The sequence below is a fragment of the Nyctereutes procyonoides genome, unplaced genomic scaffold (genome assembly GCF_905146905.1).
Source record: "Nyctereutes procyonoides isolate TBG_1078 unplaced genomic scaffold, NYPRO_anot_genome, whole genome shotgun sequence".
NCBI lineage: Eukaryota > Metazoa > Chordata > Mammalia > Carnivora > Canidae > Nyctereutes > Nyctereutes procyonoides.
The window spans coordinates 61,263,401-61,285,474 of record NW_026575142.1 but is presented as its reverse complement, the minus strand read 5'-3'; positions in this window follow the sequence as shown (position 1 = coordinate 61,285,474).

The window sequence follows — 22,074 nt, the reverse complement described above, 5'->3', positions numbered from 1 at the left end:
TACAAAATGGTTATTACATTTTTATCAATTTGAAACCGAAGTTGTTAGCATCCTTTGGCTGCTGTGCCAATTAAAATTCATAGACTCTTGTTAAATTTAAGTACACTGAGAACATCAAATGTGGAGGAAACAGCCTGATAAAAATAGTGGCCCAGTAGTAAAAAGAGTGATACTCTGCATCTGGGCTTGACCATTGTCACCCCGACTGGACCCGCCCTGGGGTTTAGGCCTTGAAGGCTGGACTCCTGGCATTTAGTAACTGTTCATATAAGACAGCCAGTAACTTGTTTCTTTTTTGTTTTAGAAATAACCATGTTTCAAAAAATACACAAAAGCAAAGGAAAGAATATTTTATCACTGAACAGATATTAAATACTATTGATATTTTGGTGCATGACCAGTCTCATGTTTTCTATAAATAATTTTTTTTTTATCAAAAGTGAAGCCATCCTCCACTCCTACTTATAAGCAGCTTGTTTTGCAACATGTTATTTTCCTGTGTCATTAAATAATTACATAAAAAAATAAGATAGAATTTTCATGTCTTAGTTTTGCCTTGGCTTCACTTCAGACTCCCGTCAAATTGGCTAATGAATCCTAAGTTTACAGCTTCTAGTTTCACACCCAAAGGAAAAGAAATGATCATTTCTATACCTTGAACGAAAGTCCCAGGATTAATTCTCATTGACTCATACTGAGTCTAAAGCTTATTCTTAAAGCAAACGTGGTCTGGCTCAGGAGATGTTGCTGAGTGGACATCTCCCCCTTCAAAACTGCATGCACTACCCCTAGAGTGCATGAGACTAAAGTTGGGAGAAATTTTGAGTAATTTTACAAGAGAAAAGAAAATGAATTTGAACAGCAAGAAAAATAATTATTCACTACCAGAAACTAATTATCCTTTCACCCTTTTAAAATGCAATGAACCATTTCTAACACTGATTTGAAATGACATTTAGCACAAAGACTAAATTTCTATGTGTTGGACTTCTTTCCCCAAGGTCAGAAAAGTTGTTCTCCTTGGTGGGAATGTTGTTGATCTGTTGGATACCTTGAAAATGACGAGATATGACTACACTGTTTGAAATGTAAATATCAACAAAATAACCTTATATAATATGGATAATAGATGCTGTCAATGTCCTGTTCATATTCTTTAGCAGACACTGATCTTTTACATCTTGTCCTTTACATATCATGTAAAATTATGTTCTTTACAGGTCAATGGCTTCTACTGAAAGCACCAACACCTCTTTGCTATCTACAATATTCTCAGCTCATGTATAAAGTTATCCAAAGGCACTAAGGTGTTAATGAAGAGCATTTCTCAAATGCTCTCAAAAAATCAGAGATGGGCGTTATTAGATAAATACTTCAAATGCCTTGCCCGAGGGTGGGACAACTCAAAGTAAGATTATACTCACTTTCTCAGAAATCCCTAGTGGGATTAAGTCTTTGCTGCCCACAGCAGAATCTGTTCATGAACCACATGTATTGCCTTCCTTCACTTCTCTGTCTCACTTCGGCACTATCCCACTAGTGCTTCCAAGGAGTCACTTTGCAGATCAATTGTGTGAACTCACATAATTATCAGCTTCTCTGAAAATCCGACCTAAAACTGCGAGATTTCATTTATTCAGTCGAAATTGCACCACACAATGTGCTGCATGAACTTGGAAGTTTGCGTAACCCATAGTACATAAAGCCCAACATTTAATGTTCAAATTTTACACTTTCAATGTTGTCTGCTGAAGCATGAATTTATATGTGAGTGACTTCCCTTCCCCATGCAATAGTTAATGACAGCAGTGGACCGCATAGTGTAATATTTCCCTTTAGTTTTCCTTGAGCAGAATGTCAAAAAGGCACATACATAATTTGGAAGTTGATAAAGCAGTTCTTAATGCCGAAACTTGTAATTTTAAAAGTGTCCAATACAAAGGCTAATCCTCATGTAAAATACATCTGTTAGAGCTCCCATTTCAACCGCAAGCTTTTGGAAGCCCCATTTTTTTTTTTTTTGTCTTTTAGTCTATTCTTGCACTGTAGCTCCCAAATCAATTGCTTTAACTACTGAAATTTTATTTTATTTTATTGATTGATTTGAGAGGGAGGAAGGAAGAACTACAGAGGAAGGGGGAAGAATCTTGAGCAGGCTCTTCCCAGGGCTTTATCTCACAACCCCAAGATCATGACCTGAGCAGAAATCAAGAGTCGGACACATAACCGCCTGAGCCACCCAGACGCTCCTGACTATTGAATTTTAAAATTAATTGGAATACACAGCATGTGTGTATTCTTTTTCAACACTTTGGCTACTTTAAACATCCATCACTCTATTTTAATCTTATTATAAATTCATCAAGTTAAAACAACAGTAACAAATAACAAAAGCAACAGTATAAAGATTCTGATTGAAAATGTATTAATCTTGAGGTAAAATGGTGGGCTTATGGTAAGCAGCTATCAGGGATTAAAACAAGTATGCATGGCAGCAGATTTTAAAATCAGGTTATTTTCAAACTATCTTTTTTTTTTTTCACACCATCTGATAAGCATCTTGATTCACCATGGCGTTAGCAACAGTAAAATGGGCAATTTCAAACAGGACTCTCTGGAAACATTTAATTCAAGATGGAGCTTTATTTGTGTTTGTCATAAATCTATGTATTCTCATCTAGCAGATGACTATAATTATTAAGTGCAGTTCTTAAGATTACAGAGGAAAATTTCAAGGGTTTGAAGGTGCATATGCATTTTCTTTGGTTCATTCATTCCAGTTGTGAATTCACCCTTATAAGTATCTCAGCTCCACAACACTCTCATCAATGGGTCCACTAAGGAAAGGAGTTTGAGCAGGGTGAGAGAAGCATTTGGGGTCTGATTTTTACTGTGAGCAAGACTCTCCACGTAGAGAAAAATAAATGTCAGCTGCTGAAATGTCCGGTTGTTTTGATTTTATGATAAATACGGAGAGAAAACCATAATTACAACAGTGAGTGACCAAGAGCTTAACAAGGTCAGGGCGTCCACCTCAGGCTGTCCTGTTTCTTTGGCTGTTAGGAAGGATTTGCTAATAGGGAGAGCAGCATCTTAGAGACCAAGATCAGTGACTGCTGTATTCCAGAGTACTGTCTTTGACAGGGGAATTTTTATAACTTATCACTGGGGATGGGCACATAAGATATACATTTGTCCAAATATAACCAAATGGGGCAGAAATCTGATACCCAAGCAGCTATGGAAGGGCTCCATCAATCCTTTGTTAGCTACTTTGGGGATTGTTTAGGATATAAATTCTAGCAATGTTCTCCCTTATTCCTTGAAATAAAAGGTTCTTTGATCCATTTGATTACTTCCTATAGATATGAGCATTACTGAATATAGTCTGAATTTTTATAAGATACTTTACTGCAAGGAAGGACGTATTTCTAAATAAAACTGAATGACTTGAGTGCCTTTTAGGTGGCTTAAAATCAAATTGCGGTGATTTTAAGAGCCTCTCTCCTCTCCCTTGATACCTAGAACCCTGCATTAAATTCATAATATTTACTAATTCACACACATAAAACCACAAGCCCCATTCCTCGTGGACTTGGACTAGCTGGATGCAGGTATAGCTTGAGGACAGCTTGTCTCAGGCCCAGGCCCCGTGCCTGTCTCACTCCTGGGTTTGTGAGTTGATCTCTACTCTGGATATGGATTTGCCTTCTCTGAATGTGCTATTTCTGCCAGCATCTCTATCTTGCTCTCCTAGGTCACAAGGGAGTCTAACATATTGACATAGTACCATGCACAACACTGTCTCCTGCCAGAAGATATAGTTTTACGGCAAAGGAGGTGATAATTGGCTCCATTTGCTTTTTTTTTTTTTTTTTTCCAAAACCGAGATGCAGCTAATCTAGTAGAACATGAGGTTCAGGATTAGAGCTTCCTCTTCAAGGGAGTGCAATAAAGGTTTTACTGAATGTGAAGCCACAACTAACACCTGGTCATGTTGAGGTTCTTAATGCTGATAATCCAGCAGGCACAGAAAAAAGTTACTATATTGGCAGGATTTCCATCAGGAGACAGGATTGCTGAAAGACAGCAAGAGCTTGGAAAACTATGTTCTAACATAGAGGAATAAGTGACAAATGTGTAATTGAAGCAATCACCATTTGACAGGGTAAAGCACATAAAAACCCAGATCCTTTGGAGATAAAGACAAAGAAACATGGGACAGTAGGGATGCTGGCTGAGGGTGTAAGCAAATACAAATGGGTGGTGGAAAAGAAAGAAAGATGAATATCTTCACAAACAAATATAGCAAAGAACATTTGTTCCCATAACAACTTTAAATTTTTTCAGGAACTGACCTGGACCTTTCCCTTTGCAGCAATCCTGTGAAGAATTAGACTTAATAGAGCATATGAGTGTGTCTGAGTTATGTCAGAGTAGTTGATATGGAAGCTCTCTTGTGAGCAATTTAAGATGCTCTTGGCCTCACAGTATTCTTTCTTCAGGAAGAAGAAAGAACACTCCTGTTGATACCATATCATACCAGTTGATATGATCCATGTTGCAAAATTTCTCTTGCTTCCACCCTGGGACTTTGCTGTGCAGCTCTTGGATTTCCTCCACTGGTGATGTTTATGCCCCATGAGGACAATGTTGACCAACAGTGTATAATTTTCTCCTTTATTTCTCTGAGAGTCAGTCTTAAGATGCATTTTATATAGCTCTTGAGAAGGTCCTTTTAGAATGAGCAAGCAATTATTGGCCAACTGCATCGTGCATCTTTGTACTGGCTCCCTCCTTTCTTATACCACATATCTTCCTCACTTTTGCTCCCTGGATTACATTTCATATTAAAGTTCTTTCAAACTGTGTTTCCTGAAGAAATCTGGCTCCCACTGACTCCAAGACATACCTCGTTTGATTGATTTTTAAAGTTGTGTGTTGTTCTCCAGTCCAGGAAAGATAGTGCTGAGTTGCTCACTGCTTGGTCTTTGTGGTGTATCTGGGATTAGCTGGTTCCATGGCTCAAGGAATCCACTTCCTCCACATGCCAAGCTTAGAACCAGCATTTTCATCACAATTTTGGGGGTACTTAATGACCAATCACCAACAGTCATTGCCTTTACCTCAGCTTTCAGGCCAGCATCCTCTGTGGTAATGGCATATGTTTTCAGCCACTCATCACCCTGTCTAGGAGGATTCAACTGTCTCTGAGATCTGGCTCCTTGCTCTCCTTCAATTCTTGGCAGCACTCAAGGATAAGTTGGCGCAATTGCCATAAACATAGCCCTTAAATATGTAAGAACTTTCCAGTAGATCTTGGGATAAAAGTCAAATTTCTCAAGTCTTCAAGCTTTGACTACTTTTATTCTCTCCTAAGGACCTTAACCTGAAGAAATAAGACAGTTAATTTCTCATCTTTCTTACTTCACAAAGTTTCAAGGTAAAACAATATTTATTTATTTTTGGTGAGATGAGAAGAATATTAGACTTGAAACTAGATATGATATGACTTTTATGTCTATTTCTTACTAAGTATATGTCTGAGCAAGAATGAATCTTAGTTTTCTCACCTTTAATTAAGGAATAATATCTACAATATAGGATGGATTTGGGGATAATAAACAGTAATATTTGTGGTAACACTTTGTTGATAATTTATAGAAATGTAGGAAGTTTTCATTATTATGGTTATATAATATTCATGTTGACATAGTGTTGACTCAATTTTTTTTTTCCAAAGAAGGAATGCTGTATATTAAATAGCATTATTGTAGTGGCTCAGTCGGTTAAGCATCCGCCTTCAGCTCAGGTCAGGATCCCAGGGTCCCAGAATCAAGTCCTGAAGTGGGCTCTTTGTTCAGCAGGGAGTCTGCTTCTCCCTCCAACCCTCCCCACTGCTTGTGATATCTCTCTCTCTCTCTCTCATGCTCCCTCTCTCAAGTAAATGAACAAAATCTTTTAAAAATGCATTTTAACATAACACAATAACAGAATCTATCTCTGACTCACTCAAAATGATGAAAAATGTACATCCACATCTCACTAAACAAGGGCCAGAAGAAGGAGGTGTCATTGAAAAAGTTAGGGGTGGTTTTTCTAGGTAATTGAAGATAATCCAAAGTATCCACAGCACGCATTATGCTATATACGGTTAGTATGCAGTCCTACAGTGCCAATATAAAAGGAAATGGACATGCATTAAAACAATGAAAATTAGAAGTATTGCTCTCTATATTAAAAATCATCATTGTACTATCTGATTAGACTTTACTATTTACTCTTAGATTTACTTATCTATAAAATTGGAATGGAAGCATCTACCTCAGAAGGATTGATTTCTCCTAAATAATTTCTCACATGGCAAAATGTAATACATGTTCAAGGAATGCTTCCTGAAGGGATTTATGATGAAATGTTGGAAGACCTCAACGTACTAAGAAAATGTAAAATATCATTATCTTTTAATGTATTGTGGTAATCCTTAATGTATTCTCCATGATCAAAAATATTTAAGTGGGATTATTAAATAATTGGACTATATAAAATGAATTTAGAACATCATTTTTTTTTACTCCCACATGTATTTCTTTGATACACCACATTTTCATTACATTTCATCAGTAATGAGGATAGAGGAACAACATAAGTAAAATGGATTCATCTCATTTCATTACTACCCACCCCCGACCAACCTCACTACTTGAATGTAGGCTTTCATTCTCATTTTCCTTAATAGCTTTAAGGGCAATCCAAATATTCATGGATGAGAAATGAAGTGGACTGCACTTTTGAACTCCATGAAAGCGTCTAGAATTCCAAATGATTTGTAGATTGTAGACAGGAAAGCTTGAAAGGCAACTTTCTGCACCAGTTTGGGGAGACAGAGTATGCCTTGTATTTTGTCAACAGCATAATTAAATTTGACTCCTATTTACAATGCTCAAATCAGTGTAGAGAAAGAAGGAGCAGATTTTTAAAAAGCACATGTTATGTTCTTTGAATGTCATCATTCTACATGGTCTAAATAGATTATACTTTCTCTTTTATCAGCATTTTTCAAAAAGGCAAACGGACTTTCTTATAATCCTAGAGAAATTGCACATTGCATAGATAACCACAGAAGTTAAGAGAGATTATTTTGCCCTGAAAATGTACATTACATATTGTATCTGGATTACTTGGGAAAAAAAAAAACTATCAAAGATAACTTTAAAAAATAAAGTTGCGCTGTTTCAAAAATTAATGATTTTGCCTCTTTTTTGATAATACAATCTACTAGTGAAAAGACATTTTTACCTTAAAAATATACAAACTTATAGAAAGGATTCAGGAATAATACAGATAACTCCCATCTACCCTTATCTAGATTCATCAGTTGTTATCATGTTGTTACATTTTATCTCTCCTGAACACACCACGCACACGACACACACACACACACACACAATCATTATTCCTTCAGAATCATGTGAGCACTTGTTGCCATGATCAAAATTGTAGCAAAAATATTTCTCTGTGCATGAAAATTTGATCTTGCATGAACTCCTTAGCCTTGTTCTTCTGGTTACCTGATAAATGTTGAAATGTCAATAGTGTTACTGGGTGTTTACGGCAAAGAATGATTTCTAATTGATACGCTGCATGCATCCTTGATAGTAAGCCATATCTCAAGTTTCCCTGAGTGTGTTCACTCTTATGACTGGCACATCCTTTCCAGGGCCCCTGGAATCACTGCTAATGGAGTTTTTATTAGAGATAAGGGGCCTGCGGAGCTAGACGCTTTGAAGCTAGATCAGCTCCTGCAACCACCTTGATTTGGAGTATGTCTCAGCCTTTGCAATGTTGGGCTGCAGTGAGGAGCTCCGGAAAAAAAGCAATGTCAGCCTCTCCCCTTCCAGCAGCCTGTGATTCCTGTCCTGTGGCTTCTGATTACAGTGGTGCCAAGTGTGGCCTGTGAGGCTCTTGTGAGTCTGACTGATTAGCTGAGTTGAAGAAGAGCTTCAGGTTCCACGCGTTGTGCCCCTTGATCCTTAAATGTTTCAGTGCATATTTCCTACAAACAAGGAAAATATTTGCATAACTACAGTATATTTACCAAGTTCAGGAATTTAAAAAGTGATACAATAGTCTTCTTCTTTTTTTTTTTAGAAGATTTTATTTATTTATTCATGAGAGACACAGAGAGAGAGGCAGAGGGAGAAGCAGGCTCCATGCAGGGAGCTGGATGTGGGACTTGATCCCAGGACTCCGGGATCACAACCTGACCTGAAGGCAGATGTTCAACCACTGAGCCACCAAGTTGCCCCTAAAAGTGATATAATAGTTTTATCTAATTTATAGTTGTATTCCAACTTTTTCTATTATCTCAGTAATATTCTTTTTATAGTTTTTTTTTTCCTTTGATGAAATTCAGGATCATGTGTTGCACCTGGGTGTCATTTTATTTATTTTTCTTTCATCTGGAACAGGAACAATTATTTTTTGGTCTTTCTCACCACTGACACTTTTGAAGAATGCAGACCAGTTGTGGTATAGAATATTCTTTAGGCTGGAATTGTCTGATTCCACCTCAGGGTTAGGTTCTGGTCAAATATCCTCAACCAGAAAATTTAAAAAGTCATATGATATCTTTTTCAGGGTATCACTCATAACACAACCCTGTTCTTCATTGGTGATGTTAATTCTGATCACTCAGTCAGGTGGTTGTTTTCCTCATTGTATAGTTACTCTTTTTCTCCTAACTAATAAGTAGTTTCTAGGGATGTACTAGGAGACCGTGCAAACACCCTACTATCCATGAAAATCTCAACCCTCAGAGATTTAGCATCCACTGATTGTTTTTCCCTAAATTTACTTTGATGGTTGTAAACTATCTAAACGTATGTACATATGTATGTATTTATTTGTCATCTGCTTCTTATGGACTTCAATATGTTATGTTCCCCCAATATTCATATATTGAAATTCTAACTCCCAATGTGACTATATTTAGATATAGAGCTTTTAAAGAGATAATTAAGGATAAATGAGGTTCCAAGAGTGGGACCTAAAGCTAATACGACTGCTGTCTTTATAAGAAAAGAGACACAAAGACCTTACATGCACAGAGAAAAAGTCCATGTGAACACATATCAAGAAGATGGCTGTTTACAAGCCAACAAGAGAGGCCTCAGAAGAAGCTGTCTAGGTCTTGATTTTAGACATCTGGCCCCCAAAACTATGAGAAAATTAATTTCTGTTGTCTAAGCCACCCAGCTTGGGGTATTATGTTTTGGAAGCCGTAGTGACTAATACTTTATCTCTCTATATTTTCTATCTATTTAATATCAATGTGGACTTATGAATTGCTATTATACTGCAGGGTTATAATTGACTACTACTATTAAAACTATTACTATCTTGATTAGTTTGAATTAACTAATTATAGTTTCTACTTACTATTGCCCCTGTTTACTGCTGTCTTCATACAATTTGTTACTGTCCTTCCTCAATTTGAAGCTAAGATTGTTGCAGGTTTCGCATTAGCTATGAACTCCCAAGAAGAAAAATGTAAAGAAAACTATACTTGGACATAGCTTAGTAAATATATTGAAGACTAAAGACAAATAGAAAGTGTTTAAAGTTTAAAGAAAATAACTTTCCCCTCAAAAAAACTTCAAACAGAATTTTATATTGAATGAAAAGATCTTATAAAAGTAAAGCCAAAATAAGGATAAATCCAGATACACAGCACCTTTCTCCCACTGAACTCCAGTCTCATCTTTGTCATAAATTGAGTGAGGGTATCTTTCTATACACTCTTAATCTGGTCATTTGATCTAATTGTCTGTATTTGCACTAATGCACCAAAAGTCTTCTTAAAAATTTTTTGAAGAATTTATTTATTTATTTGTTTATTTATTTATTTATTTATTTATGAAAGACAAAGAGAGAGAGGCAGAGATTTAGGCAGAGGGAGAAGCAGGTTCCCTGCAGGCCTGATCCAGGACTGCAGTATCTCCACCTGGGCTAAAGGCAGACACTCAACCACTGAGCCACCCAGGTGCTCTGGTGGCAGTTTGTAAATGTGACAATTGATAACTAATGTACCATAGCTGTTCCTGACCCTTTGCATTTCCAAATAAATTTTAGATTCACCTTATCAGTCTCCACCAAACAAACAAACAAAAAATCACTAAATTGGGTTTAGGATTGCATTTAATCTTTGACAATATTAAAACACTGAAAATTTCACAATTTTGGCTAATATCCATATTTCCCAAACAGTATTTCACTAAAGATTATTACTCTTGTGAAATGCTCTAGTGCTCAAGGAAGAAACAAAAAACATAAATATGCTAAAACAAATGTGAAAAATCCTGGATGCTGTATATAAAATATTATAGGCACATTAAGATATTACAGATCTTGGAAGTTTATGTGAGAATAAGGAAAACAGTTTTACCCAGCATAATGGAACATTCCTGAAGTTGGGTCCTGCAGGAGGGAATATATATATATATATATATATATATATATATATATATATATATATTTTTTTTTTTTTTTCTGGAGGAACTAGGAGCTTGGAAATAGAGTTTGAAAAACCTTACTCATATATTAATTTATGTTATTCCTATGATAAATGCTCAAAATGGCTGTGTGTATATTTTTAAAGGTCATAGAAGTACTTAGATATGAAGTAAAAGATTTGTTATTCATGATCTAAAATTTTTAAACAAAAAATTCAAACTTTTGAAGTCAGAGAGAAAAATAGAAAGGAAGTAAAAAGCAAGTACATGAATTCAAAGGTTTAAGCTTGTGAAGACTTAGAGAAACCCAGAGCAGTCTGTTGCCTATTTCAGTGTTGCCTGTCTTTGGCTGCTTATTATACTGTTTCTCCATAAATATAAGTAACATTTCTGAGATAAATTAACTATAGATGTAACTTCCTAGCCAAAACCTTTGGGGGTTCTAATTCCAGTGTAAAAGTATCTAAAGCAGCATTTCCCAAACTTTTTCACATTATCGTGAATGTAGAAAATAATCACATTTATATGGTACAGGAGCAAATGAGGTTCCCTGGGGCTGGTAGTGAGTATACTGGGACATTTGATCATCACAGGACCTGCTTGGCTTCCCTGGGGGGAATTTGTATACACAATTTATGTACACTGATTATACAAATTGTTCTTTCCTCTTCATTAGGAGAAAAATAAATTAACTTTCCTTAGCCTAGAATTAGGTGATTTATAGTTTCAGAGTTATATTTTTAAACAGAATTTTTCTTTAGTTTTTTAACAATATCTGTATAGGAAATAGCTGCTTTGGCACTTCTTGAGAGAAGAACTTTTTCTGCATCATCTTAATACATGGATCCTAGCAGGTTGCCTTGAACTTAATACACACTCAATGAATATATGTTGAATGAACTAATGATTAACTCTTTTGGAATCCTGTAAATAAAAATGCCATGCAAAAGAAAATTGAAAGTCTTCCTGTAATTTCTTTTCTTGTCTCTGTCAAGAAGTAAAAGAAAAATTTCACTGCATGTATTAGTGCAAATATAATGGTATTTTTCAGTTTATCCTGGACCTTTCAACTGGCATACTCAATATAGTGATAATATGTATGCATCTAAAATCACCTTTTAAATTATTTTCACAGCTCCTTGAATGATGCCTGCAAATAATAAGTACTCAGTACATCTTTGTTGACATATTGAATCAAATCTGATCTTAATTGTTAAAGTCTAATAAGACTGAAAGTTCATGATCTTTCCAAAATGAGCCTAGAGGGGACTTATTAGTATTCAAATCATCAGTAGACAGCTTGAGTCAATTAAAGCATATCTTTCACAATCTGCAAAGAGATTAAAATTCACACTACTTTAGAAAGTCATTAATAAATCAAAAACATGTTTGAAATTTCTTATCCTCTAACACAAACCGATGGTAAATATCAATTTACCTATATTTAGAAAATTTATATTAAACACATACTATGTGCAAAGCTCTCATCTCTACATTATGGACCCTATAAAAATTTGAAAAGCATGGTACTTTAAACAATGCTAATTTTGTATTTGAAAATTTAGTGTTTTCCATTTATATAGACATATGTATAGATTTAGCATTTTCTATATATATGGAAAATACATATATATATATCCACTTATTTATTTAATTATCCATTATACAAACATTTATTGAATGTCACCATGTGTCAAGCATTGAGTTAAGTTGCAGGGATATAAGAGAAAACAAAGCAGACCAAGTCTTTGCCCCCATGTTAGTAACATTTTTGTAGGGAAGAAAATAAAATAAAATATGAAATATATTGTATGTCCAGATGATCAGCTTTAACTGTTAGGTTGTGATAATAATTTTGAAATCACCGTGCCTCATATCAACTCAGGCCAGATGCAGTCCTACTCTAACAATCTGGGATGAAGCATTCTCATGGCTGACCAAAAAGTGCAAGAAACTAAACAAAATTATAAGCTGGGTAGTAAAACCTTTGATCAAACTTGAATATTACCACATCTGTTATCATTTCATTGGTCAAACAAGTCATATAGCAAAGTGTGATTTCAATGAGGCCGAAAGCATATTCTTTCTGCAGGACGATACTATAAATCACATGGCAGCAGGTAGGGCCATATAATCCTCTTATACCAAATTGGAGTGAATAATTGGAAAAAAAAACAAACAATTCATCTCATACTTACTGTGTAAGAGGAACTTGTGCCAAGAATGTGTGTGGATAGGATTATTGTTATGTATCATCTCTAAGGAAGGCCTCAGTCATAAGGTAACATATGAGGAGAAATGTGGAGAAAATAAGAGATTGAGCTGTGCCAATACCTAAATTAAAAATTTCCAGACTGATGAAGAGAATGAATAAGGAAGAAGAACAGAAGGTGATGGGATCAGAGGTGTGGGAAGGTGGTTAGTTTTCATAAATGCTTTCAAAGGATAACTGGACACTGGAAAGGAATAACAGTAGAACCATGGAGACAAGTTAGGAAGCTAATTCAACCATTTCAATAAGAGATCAAGAAGGTTTAAGTCAAAGTATAGAGATGAAAGTTGTGAGAAGTCAAAAGTTTAAGAATGTACTTTGAAAGTAGAACCAACACATTTGGTTGGTATATTGGCTCTAAGAGGGGACAGAAAGGGAAGAAAGAGCTTGTCCCCAAAATCTGTGATCTGAGCAACTGGAAAGGGGAAGTTGGCATTTATTTGGATGAGCAAGCTGTGGGAGGAACACATTTGAGGAGAGTAGGTCAGGGACTGAGTTGTTGACTTTGGGATGTCTACCAAAGTCCTAATCCGACATTCATGGCCATGCTAAGGTGAGGATTGCAATGGTACAGAGGTGATTTAAATTCGCTGTCCTGGATAAGGACAGAACCCTCACATGGTCAAGTACTAGTAGTTCATTAGGTTCAGTGAGTGAAATGATCTAAACATATCAATATTACACATAAGTATTATAAAGGTTAATCAACTTTTTCTAGTTGAACAAGGCTGAAAATAAGAAATGCTATAACCCAGCAGAGAGGCCAGGAATTAGTGTAGGAAGAAGAATGGATTTAGAACAATCAGTTCTACTATATACATGGATACACACACACACACACACACACACACACACACACACATATATATATGATGTATATATCTATATATGTCATCAATATATATGATGACTGCAGAGAAAAACAGAGAGAAAGAATGAATAAGAGAGAGAACATAGAGTTAAAAAAAACTTTTAGGGACACAGAAATGTTAAAGCAAATGATATAGTGAAAACCTCTGAAATAAATAATATTACTTAGATGTTCTATTTTTTAAAGATTTTATTTATTTATTCATGAGAGACACAAAGAGAGAGGCAGAGACATAGGCAGAGGGAGAAGCAGGCTCCCCGTGGGGAGCCCAATGCTCTACTCAATCCCAGGACCCCAGGATCACAACCTGAGCCAAAGGCAGATGCACAATCACTGAGTCACCCAGGCATTCCTGATATTTAGATGTTAAAAATCAATGACACCAAAAGGTGACTCTTTGTTTTTTTTTTCTTTTTTCAAAAGGTGACTCTTTGAAAAGAAAAATATCAATAAGCTTCTAGCCTGATTAAATAAGAGAACACAAGTTATTTAAACAGAAACCAAGGAGGAAACATCTCTACAGACCCCACAGACAATACAACACAATATTGACATAGAAAAAAAAAAAAGAAAGCTTGGAAAACTGATACTAACCAACTTCAAGACTTTCTAAAGAGTTGCAGTCATCAAGACACTTTGGTAAAAGAATAGACAAACAAATGAATGGAAGAGACTAGAGAGCCCAGAAATATACCACAGAAATATAGTGAACTGATCTGTGACAAATAAAAATAAAAAAAAATTAAAAAGCAAAAGTAATACAGTGGAGCCAAATGCTGCTAAAACAATTGGGCATCCATAGGCAAAAAAAAAAAAAAAAAAAAAAAAAGGAAAAAGGATCATAGACCTAAACACAAAATGCAGAACTATAAAACTCTTAGAAGATAACATAGGGGAAAACCTACATGACCTTGGATATGGAGATGACTTTTTAGATATGATACAAGAAGCACAATGAACAAAAGAAATAATTGATGAACTGGATTCAATTAAAATTAAAACTTTTGCTCTATAAAAGACAAGATCAACAGAATAAAAAGACAAGCCAAAGGCTGGAAGGAAAGATTAATAAAAATATATCTGATAAGGGGATTATCTAAATATACAAAGAATTCTCAAAACTCAAGAACAAGAAAATGATATGCTTTAAGAATTAGGCCAAAAAAAAAAAAAAAAAAAAAAGAAAAGGAATTAGGCCAAAGACCTTAAAAAATTCCTCATCAAAGAAGATACACAGATGCAAAATAAGCATATAGAGAGATGCTCCACATTACATATTATGAGGGAAATGCAAATTAAAGCAACGAGATACTCTTTACACAGCTATTAGATAATTAAAATACAAACACTGACAATACCAAATACTAGTGAGGATATGGAGCAACAGGAGCTTTCCTTTTTTTTTAGGTGGAAATGCAAAGTGATGGATACAACCACTTTGAAAAACAGTTTGACAGATTCTTACAAAACTAAACACATTCTTGCCATATGATCCAGTAACTGTACTCCTTAGTATTTAGCCAAAAGTGTTAAAAACTTCTGCCTCCACAGAAGCTACACACAGCTGTTTATAACTTTATTCATAATTGCCAAAACCTGGAAACAACCAAGATGCACTCCAGTAGGTAAATGGGTAAATAAACTGCTACATCCAGACCAAAGAATATTAATTGGTACTAAAAAGAAATGAGCTATGAAGCCATGAAAGACATGGAGGAACCTGAAATGCATATTACTAAGTGAAAGAAGCCATTTTGAAAAGCCTTCATACTACATGATTTCAACTCTATGACATCATGTTAAAGACAAAACTATGGAGATGATAAAAAAAATCACTGGTTCTCTGGGGTTGGGGAATGGGGGACAGATAATAGGCAGAATGCAGAGAATATACTCTGTATGATCTAATAATGATGGGTACGTGTCATTATACATTTATCCAAACCTATAAAGTGTACAATGCCAAGACTAAACTGGAATGAAAAATATGGATTTGGGTGATTATGATGTGTTAATGTAGGTTTATTGATGCTAACACATGTACCCCTGTGGTGGGTAATGTTGATAATGGGGGAAGTAATGCATATATGTGGGCAGGGGGTGCATGGAAAAAAAATCTCTCTAGCTTCTTAATTTTGCTGTGACTCTAACTGCCCTAAAAATATGCTCTAAAAATGATATTTAAAAAAAGTCAATATAAAAAATTATACAATTGTCAAAGTTCTCATGGGACATTTACCAAGATGGAATATATTCCATGATGTAAAACAACCTCAGCACATCTAAAAAGATTAAAATCAAGCAAAGTGCATTCTCCAATCACCAGTAATTAAATTAAAATCAATAACAGAACGACATTCATGACATATTAAAATATTTGCAGATCAAATTTTACACTACTAAATAACCCACGGGTTAAAGAAGAAATAAAATGAGAAATTAGAATGCATTATGAACTTAATAAAAATTAAAACACACTATTTCAAAATGCACGGGAAGGAATTTAAATAGTTCATGCCACACAGAAACCTGTATATGGGGGCCCCTGGGTGACTCAGTGGGTTAAGCATCTGCATATGCCTTCAGGTTGGATCGTGATCCAGGAGTCTAGGGATGGGTCGCACATCTGGCTCCCTGCTGGGTGGGAAGTCTGCTTCTCCCTCTGGATCCCTCTCCCACTCATGCTCACATTCTATCTCTGAAATAAATAAATATTTAAAAGAAAAACAAAGGAAACCTGTATTAGTAGAGAGGGAAGCCAGAGATCAATGATCTAGCTTTAATGGTAAGAAAAATTACAGAAAGATCTACTTATATTCAAAATAAGTATAAAAAGGATAAAAGATAAAGATAAAACCAGAAGTAACTGAAATAGGTAGAAGAAAGGCAATAATAAAATCAATTAAATAAAAATACAGGTTTTTAGAAAAGACAAAGAAAATTGGAAAACTTCACAATGATCAAGAAAAAAAAAGGGAATCCTAATACTTGGGATGACAGAGGTGAAATCATTTCGGGTTCCACAGACAGGAAAATGATAATAAGGGAGTCATATAAATAACTTCATGTCAATAAATTCAACTTCAATTAATCAAACATATTCTCTGAAGGACAAAGCTGCTAAAGTTCATTTAAGAATAAATTAGTCACCTGAAAATACCCAATTCAGAGATGGGGAAAAATTTTGAACTACTTTGTCTAAAAAGATATACAAATGGAGAATATGCACATGCAAATATTTCCAAGGTTGTCACTCATTAGGGAAATGCAAATTAAAATTATTATGAGATACCATAAGACAAAAAAGAATGTCTGAAAAAAATATATATCCATATATATTCATTTTGTCAAGTATTGATATGATGTAGAACAACTAGAATGATCTTATGCTGCTTATGGGGAAGTGACACAACCACTTTGGAAAATAATTTGGCAGTTTCATGAAATATTATACATACATATACCATATGACCCAGTATTTCACTCATGGTCACAGCATAGGTACACATTAAAACTGGAAAGAGCCTCAATGTCCATTAACAGCTAAATGGATAAAACATTTTTGGTATTATTCACATAATTCAGCAACTGAAAGGAATATACTACTGACATAGCAACAACATGGATAAATCTTGAAATAATTATGTGGAGTCAAAAAAAATAAAAAAAAGAATACGTACTCTATACAGTCCTTTACATAAAATTCTAGAAGATGAAAACAAACCTAGAGTAACAGAAAGCAAATCGTTGCTTGCTTGGCGATTGGATGAGTGTCAGGAAGGAGGAGTTAAAAAAAGGTTTAGAAACTTTGGGGGCATAATGAATATATGCATTATCTTCATTTTGGTGCTTTCATGGAGGTAGACATTTATTAAAATGTATCATATTGCCTTTTAACATGGGAAATTTATTCTAGGTCAAAAATAGGACTGTAAAATTTGTTAAAAATTAAAATTCCATTACTAAAAAAATAAAATTCCATTACTAAGAGAAAAATAATAATGTATTTTTTCATCATATATATTTCATATCATGTTGTGCTATTTAAAATGCTAACATTTTCACTAAAATAGCTTATACAGATCTTTATTCCTCAAACCTTTACCTTTCATTATCAATACATATTTGAGAGCTAACTAGTAGTTTATCTATGTCAAGTATCTGAGCACAATAGTATCTTAAGAAAAAAATATTTTAATATTCAAATGACTACTTAAATTAAACTCGTGACTCTCTTTGTCATGTCCTGCTTCTAACTGAATTTTGCCTGTTTTAAGATACATAATTAATTTGCCCTGTCTTTCAGCTTGTTACTCCAATGCTTCATTTACCTACATCTGGGGCACTATTTACACATTCTGCCCTATACCATCATTGAGGATCACTCTCTCACCTCTCACTTTTGTCCTATTGATTTAGAATCAAGTGTCTGAGCTCAGATCCTGTGGTACCTCTTCTCTCTTGCTGCCTAACAACTGAGTCTGCTTCTTGCTTCCTTCTAGACTTCCTGTTGCTGGGACCCCTTAGCCTCTCGTAAGAATTTGTCATGTCTTGCTAGCCATCCCTTATTGTCTGGATTTCCACCCATTTTATGGCACTATCCTTTCTAGACATTGAGTTATGTCTAACTAGCAAGATGATTCCAGTTCCCAATAATATATGCCCCTCAGGAAATATGGAATTATGGGTCTTAGAGCTTTCTAAGTGACCTCATTATCTCATATCACAATAGATAATATGTGTCTACTAATAAACTTACTGAAGAGGCCTCAAAAATGGGTAAAATGATATTAAAATGGATCAAAAGAATGTTGCTTATTGGCTTTGCTGGGCTTCTCATCCTTAATTTTGAATAAAAAACAATTTCAGTGTTTGGGACGTTTTACCTATATTCCATGAAGACAAAATAATAAATGCCCAGTTCTGCAAACACACAGTGTAATTTTAAGAACTCACCCTTCATCTCTTCAAATTTAAATTAAGGCGATGATGCCCTAAAGAAATTGATAGAATATAAATTCCCTGTGGAAACAGTATGACCAAGAAGCAGATTTTAGTCTGAATTCCCTTTAGGCATTATTTTCTTAATTTAAACTCGGAATAATGAAGGATGATTTTTAAATTGATTATGTAGGTTTCTTGTCTTCACATCAGCATTTCAAAATTCCAAATGACACCTGCACAGTCAGCATAAGTTTAGATAAATACAGTGATGTGCTGTAAGTCTGAATAACCCATTTATTTAAATCTGCAAAAGGAAAGGAGCCAGGTATAGAAAAAGATTCTACACTAATACTCTTTTGAGAGCAAGTGCTCTCTTGGTGGCTCATGATTGTGAGTTTTGAAAATTATCATAGAACTTAAAGCAGATCTAAAACTTATTAAATTTATACAATCAATAAATAGTACTTGCAAAGTCCTCCCCTTGGGCATGCTATTTTATAGATCTTTATATCGTAAAAGGAAAGAAGGGGTCTGACTTTTTAAATATCAGTTAAACTTTTAGGTAATATATGCTAACATCATCTAATTGACCTATGTGAAGGATACTATAAAAAAAAACCTTTAGAAATCTTATTAGGTTTACATTAACTTAAGTGATTCTATGTAAATTCCATGATAAACAGATTTTTCAAATGCAATATCTCCTTAAGAAGCAGGCAAGTGAGTTGGTTTAAAGATATTTTTGAGGCATTTTTTTTAAGAAAAAAAGTAAAACTTCCAAGAGTTGGGCCTTAGGCCAGAGGTAGTAGTCAAATTAAAAGTATGTAAATCAGTGTGTTGGAAAATAACATCAAAATGTTTTATATATTCTTAGGGATCCATAAATATTAGCACAAGTGTAGTGGAAATCATTCCTCTCTTAAATTGTCCTCATTGAAAAGCTGATATGTGAATTAAAGATGCCCACCAGAAGTGAATCCCTTGCCATGAAAGTACTGTAGACAGTATTTCTTTTTTTTTTTTTAAGATTTTATTTATTTATTCATGAGAGACACACATAGAGAAAGGCAGAGACATGGGCAGATTGAGAAGTAGGCTCCCTGCAGGGCTGATCCCAGGACCCCGGGATCACACTCTGAACCAAAGGCAGGTGCTCAACCACTGAGCCACCCAGGTGGCCCCATAGGAAGTGTTCTTATAGATATCAACCTTGAAGGCACAAGATGAAGCCTGCTCCTTAGGAAATTAAATATGAGTAGTTAAGGTTTCATTTGATCTGAAACCCTAAATTACCACAGCAACTTGAGAATGTATGCCAGAAAACAAAACAAAATAATGGTCATATGGATAAATCAGTTGTAGGAACAAAACCAGCAGATAATTGCTATTTGCTGATCTAAACTATAAGGAAATAAGCAGCAGTGTCAATGGCTCCTGGTAGTCCAAAAAAAAAAAAGTGGCCTGAGAATAGAAATCCCTGGTTACCATTTAATAAAATGGAGGAGACAGAAGCCAAGAAACAAAGGTTTTAGAAGTAAATGGATACTGAGTAATTTTAGCCAACAAACCTCAATAACTCATTTATGTTGGCAAAACTTAAAGAAAAATTGTAAGTTGGAGAGGATTTGGTGGATGAATAAAAAAAAACATGCAAAAGGAAAAGGAGATTATTAATAAAATCAGAAGAAATGGAATTCACACTTCCTAAAAAGTGAGGGAAAAATCATTCTTGTGAGAAGAAGGATGCAAAGAAATTTTGAAGTAGAATCACTTGTCATCAGGGAAATACAAATCAAAACCACAGTAAGATACTACTTTACGCCAGTGAGAATGACTAAAATTAACAAGACAGGAAACAACAAATATTGGCAAGGATATGGAGTCAGGGGAACCCTCTTGCACTGTTGGTGAGAATACAAGCTGGGGCAGCCACTCTGGAAAACAGTGTGGAGTTTCCTTAAAAAGTTAAAAATACAGCTACCTTATGACCCAGCAATTGCACTACTGGGCACTTACCCCAAAGATACTGACTGATGTAGTAAAACAGTGGGACACCTGCGCCGCAATGTTAATAGCAGCAATGTCCACAATAGCCAAACTGTGGAAGGAGCCGCAATGTCCTTCAACAGATGAATGGATAAAGATGTGGTCTATATATAAAATGAAATATTACTCAGCCATCCCAAACGATGAATACCTACCATTTACATCAATGTGGATAGAACTGGAGGGTATTATGCTGAGTGAAATAAGTCATTTGGAGAAAGACTATTGTTATAGGATCTCATTCATATGTGGAGTATAAGAAATAGTGAAAGAGACCATAAGGGAAGGGGGGAAACTGAGTGGTGAAAAATTAGAGAGGAAGACAAACCATGAGAGACTCCTAACTCTGGGAAACAAACAAAGGGTTGCTGAAGGGGAGTAGGTGGGGGCTGGGGTAACTGGTTGACAGGCATTAAGGAAGGTATGTGATGAGATGAGCGCTGGGTGTTATACTATATGTTGGCAAAATGAATTTAAAATAAAAGAAAAAGAAATTTTAAAGTGGTAGGGAAAAAATTGAGAGAACTTACATGAATTTCCTGATTCCATTAATGTAGTAAACCACTGTCCTCTTAATTTAACAAAGACTGTTGGAAAGTGGAAAATGAATTAAATAAGTCCCAGAAAATATAATGGGTAATTCATTAGAAATCAAGGCAAAATTGATTGAGCGGTACATTGAGCATCACTGATTGTGACTTTACTTTGATATTTTTTGTGTTTGATGTTTTTTAGTTGGTCCTTAACTCTTGTTAATGAAACTTGATTATAATTAGTAACAATATCAATATATTCAACTTCCTTATAATGGACTCCCTCAAGTGACTCATACTGTGCTGTGAAAAATGTACAGACCTGATTACTGAACATCACATTAGAAATATGACACACTATCTGGTCAACCTTCAGTATATCAGAGGGGGCACTCAATAGAGCAGTACTTAAAGCCTTATGATTTAAATAGTATAGATGAAAGTTTGATGTAACAATTTAATAAGATAAGGCCAAGGTCACCGTAGGTCAGTTTTTGAAGCCAAAGACATACAGTGTTCTTGATGAAAAGAAATCACCTCAGCAAATTTCTTATATGGCTGGAATGCTACATCAGCGTAGTGTTAAGCAAAAGGTAAAAAAGTCAAGAAAACTGACTTTATAAAAGCACAAAAATCTTTTCAAAGGGGCATTGTAGCACAACAATTCTAATGTATTGGAATGAAATTTTCAGGTGCTTATAAAATGAGAGTGTGATCTAAGCAGAAAAGTGTGGAGGGTTAATGGGATTTGGAGTAATCTACAGCAAAAGCAAAGATCCTACAAAGGATAAGGCTTGCCAGTGGTCCATATACTCAGAAGACAGTTGCCTCAGAATAAGTAATTTGGTTCATGGGTCTTTGACAGAGAATTAACCAATGAACTATTTTGTTCAG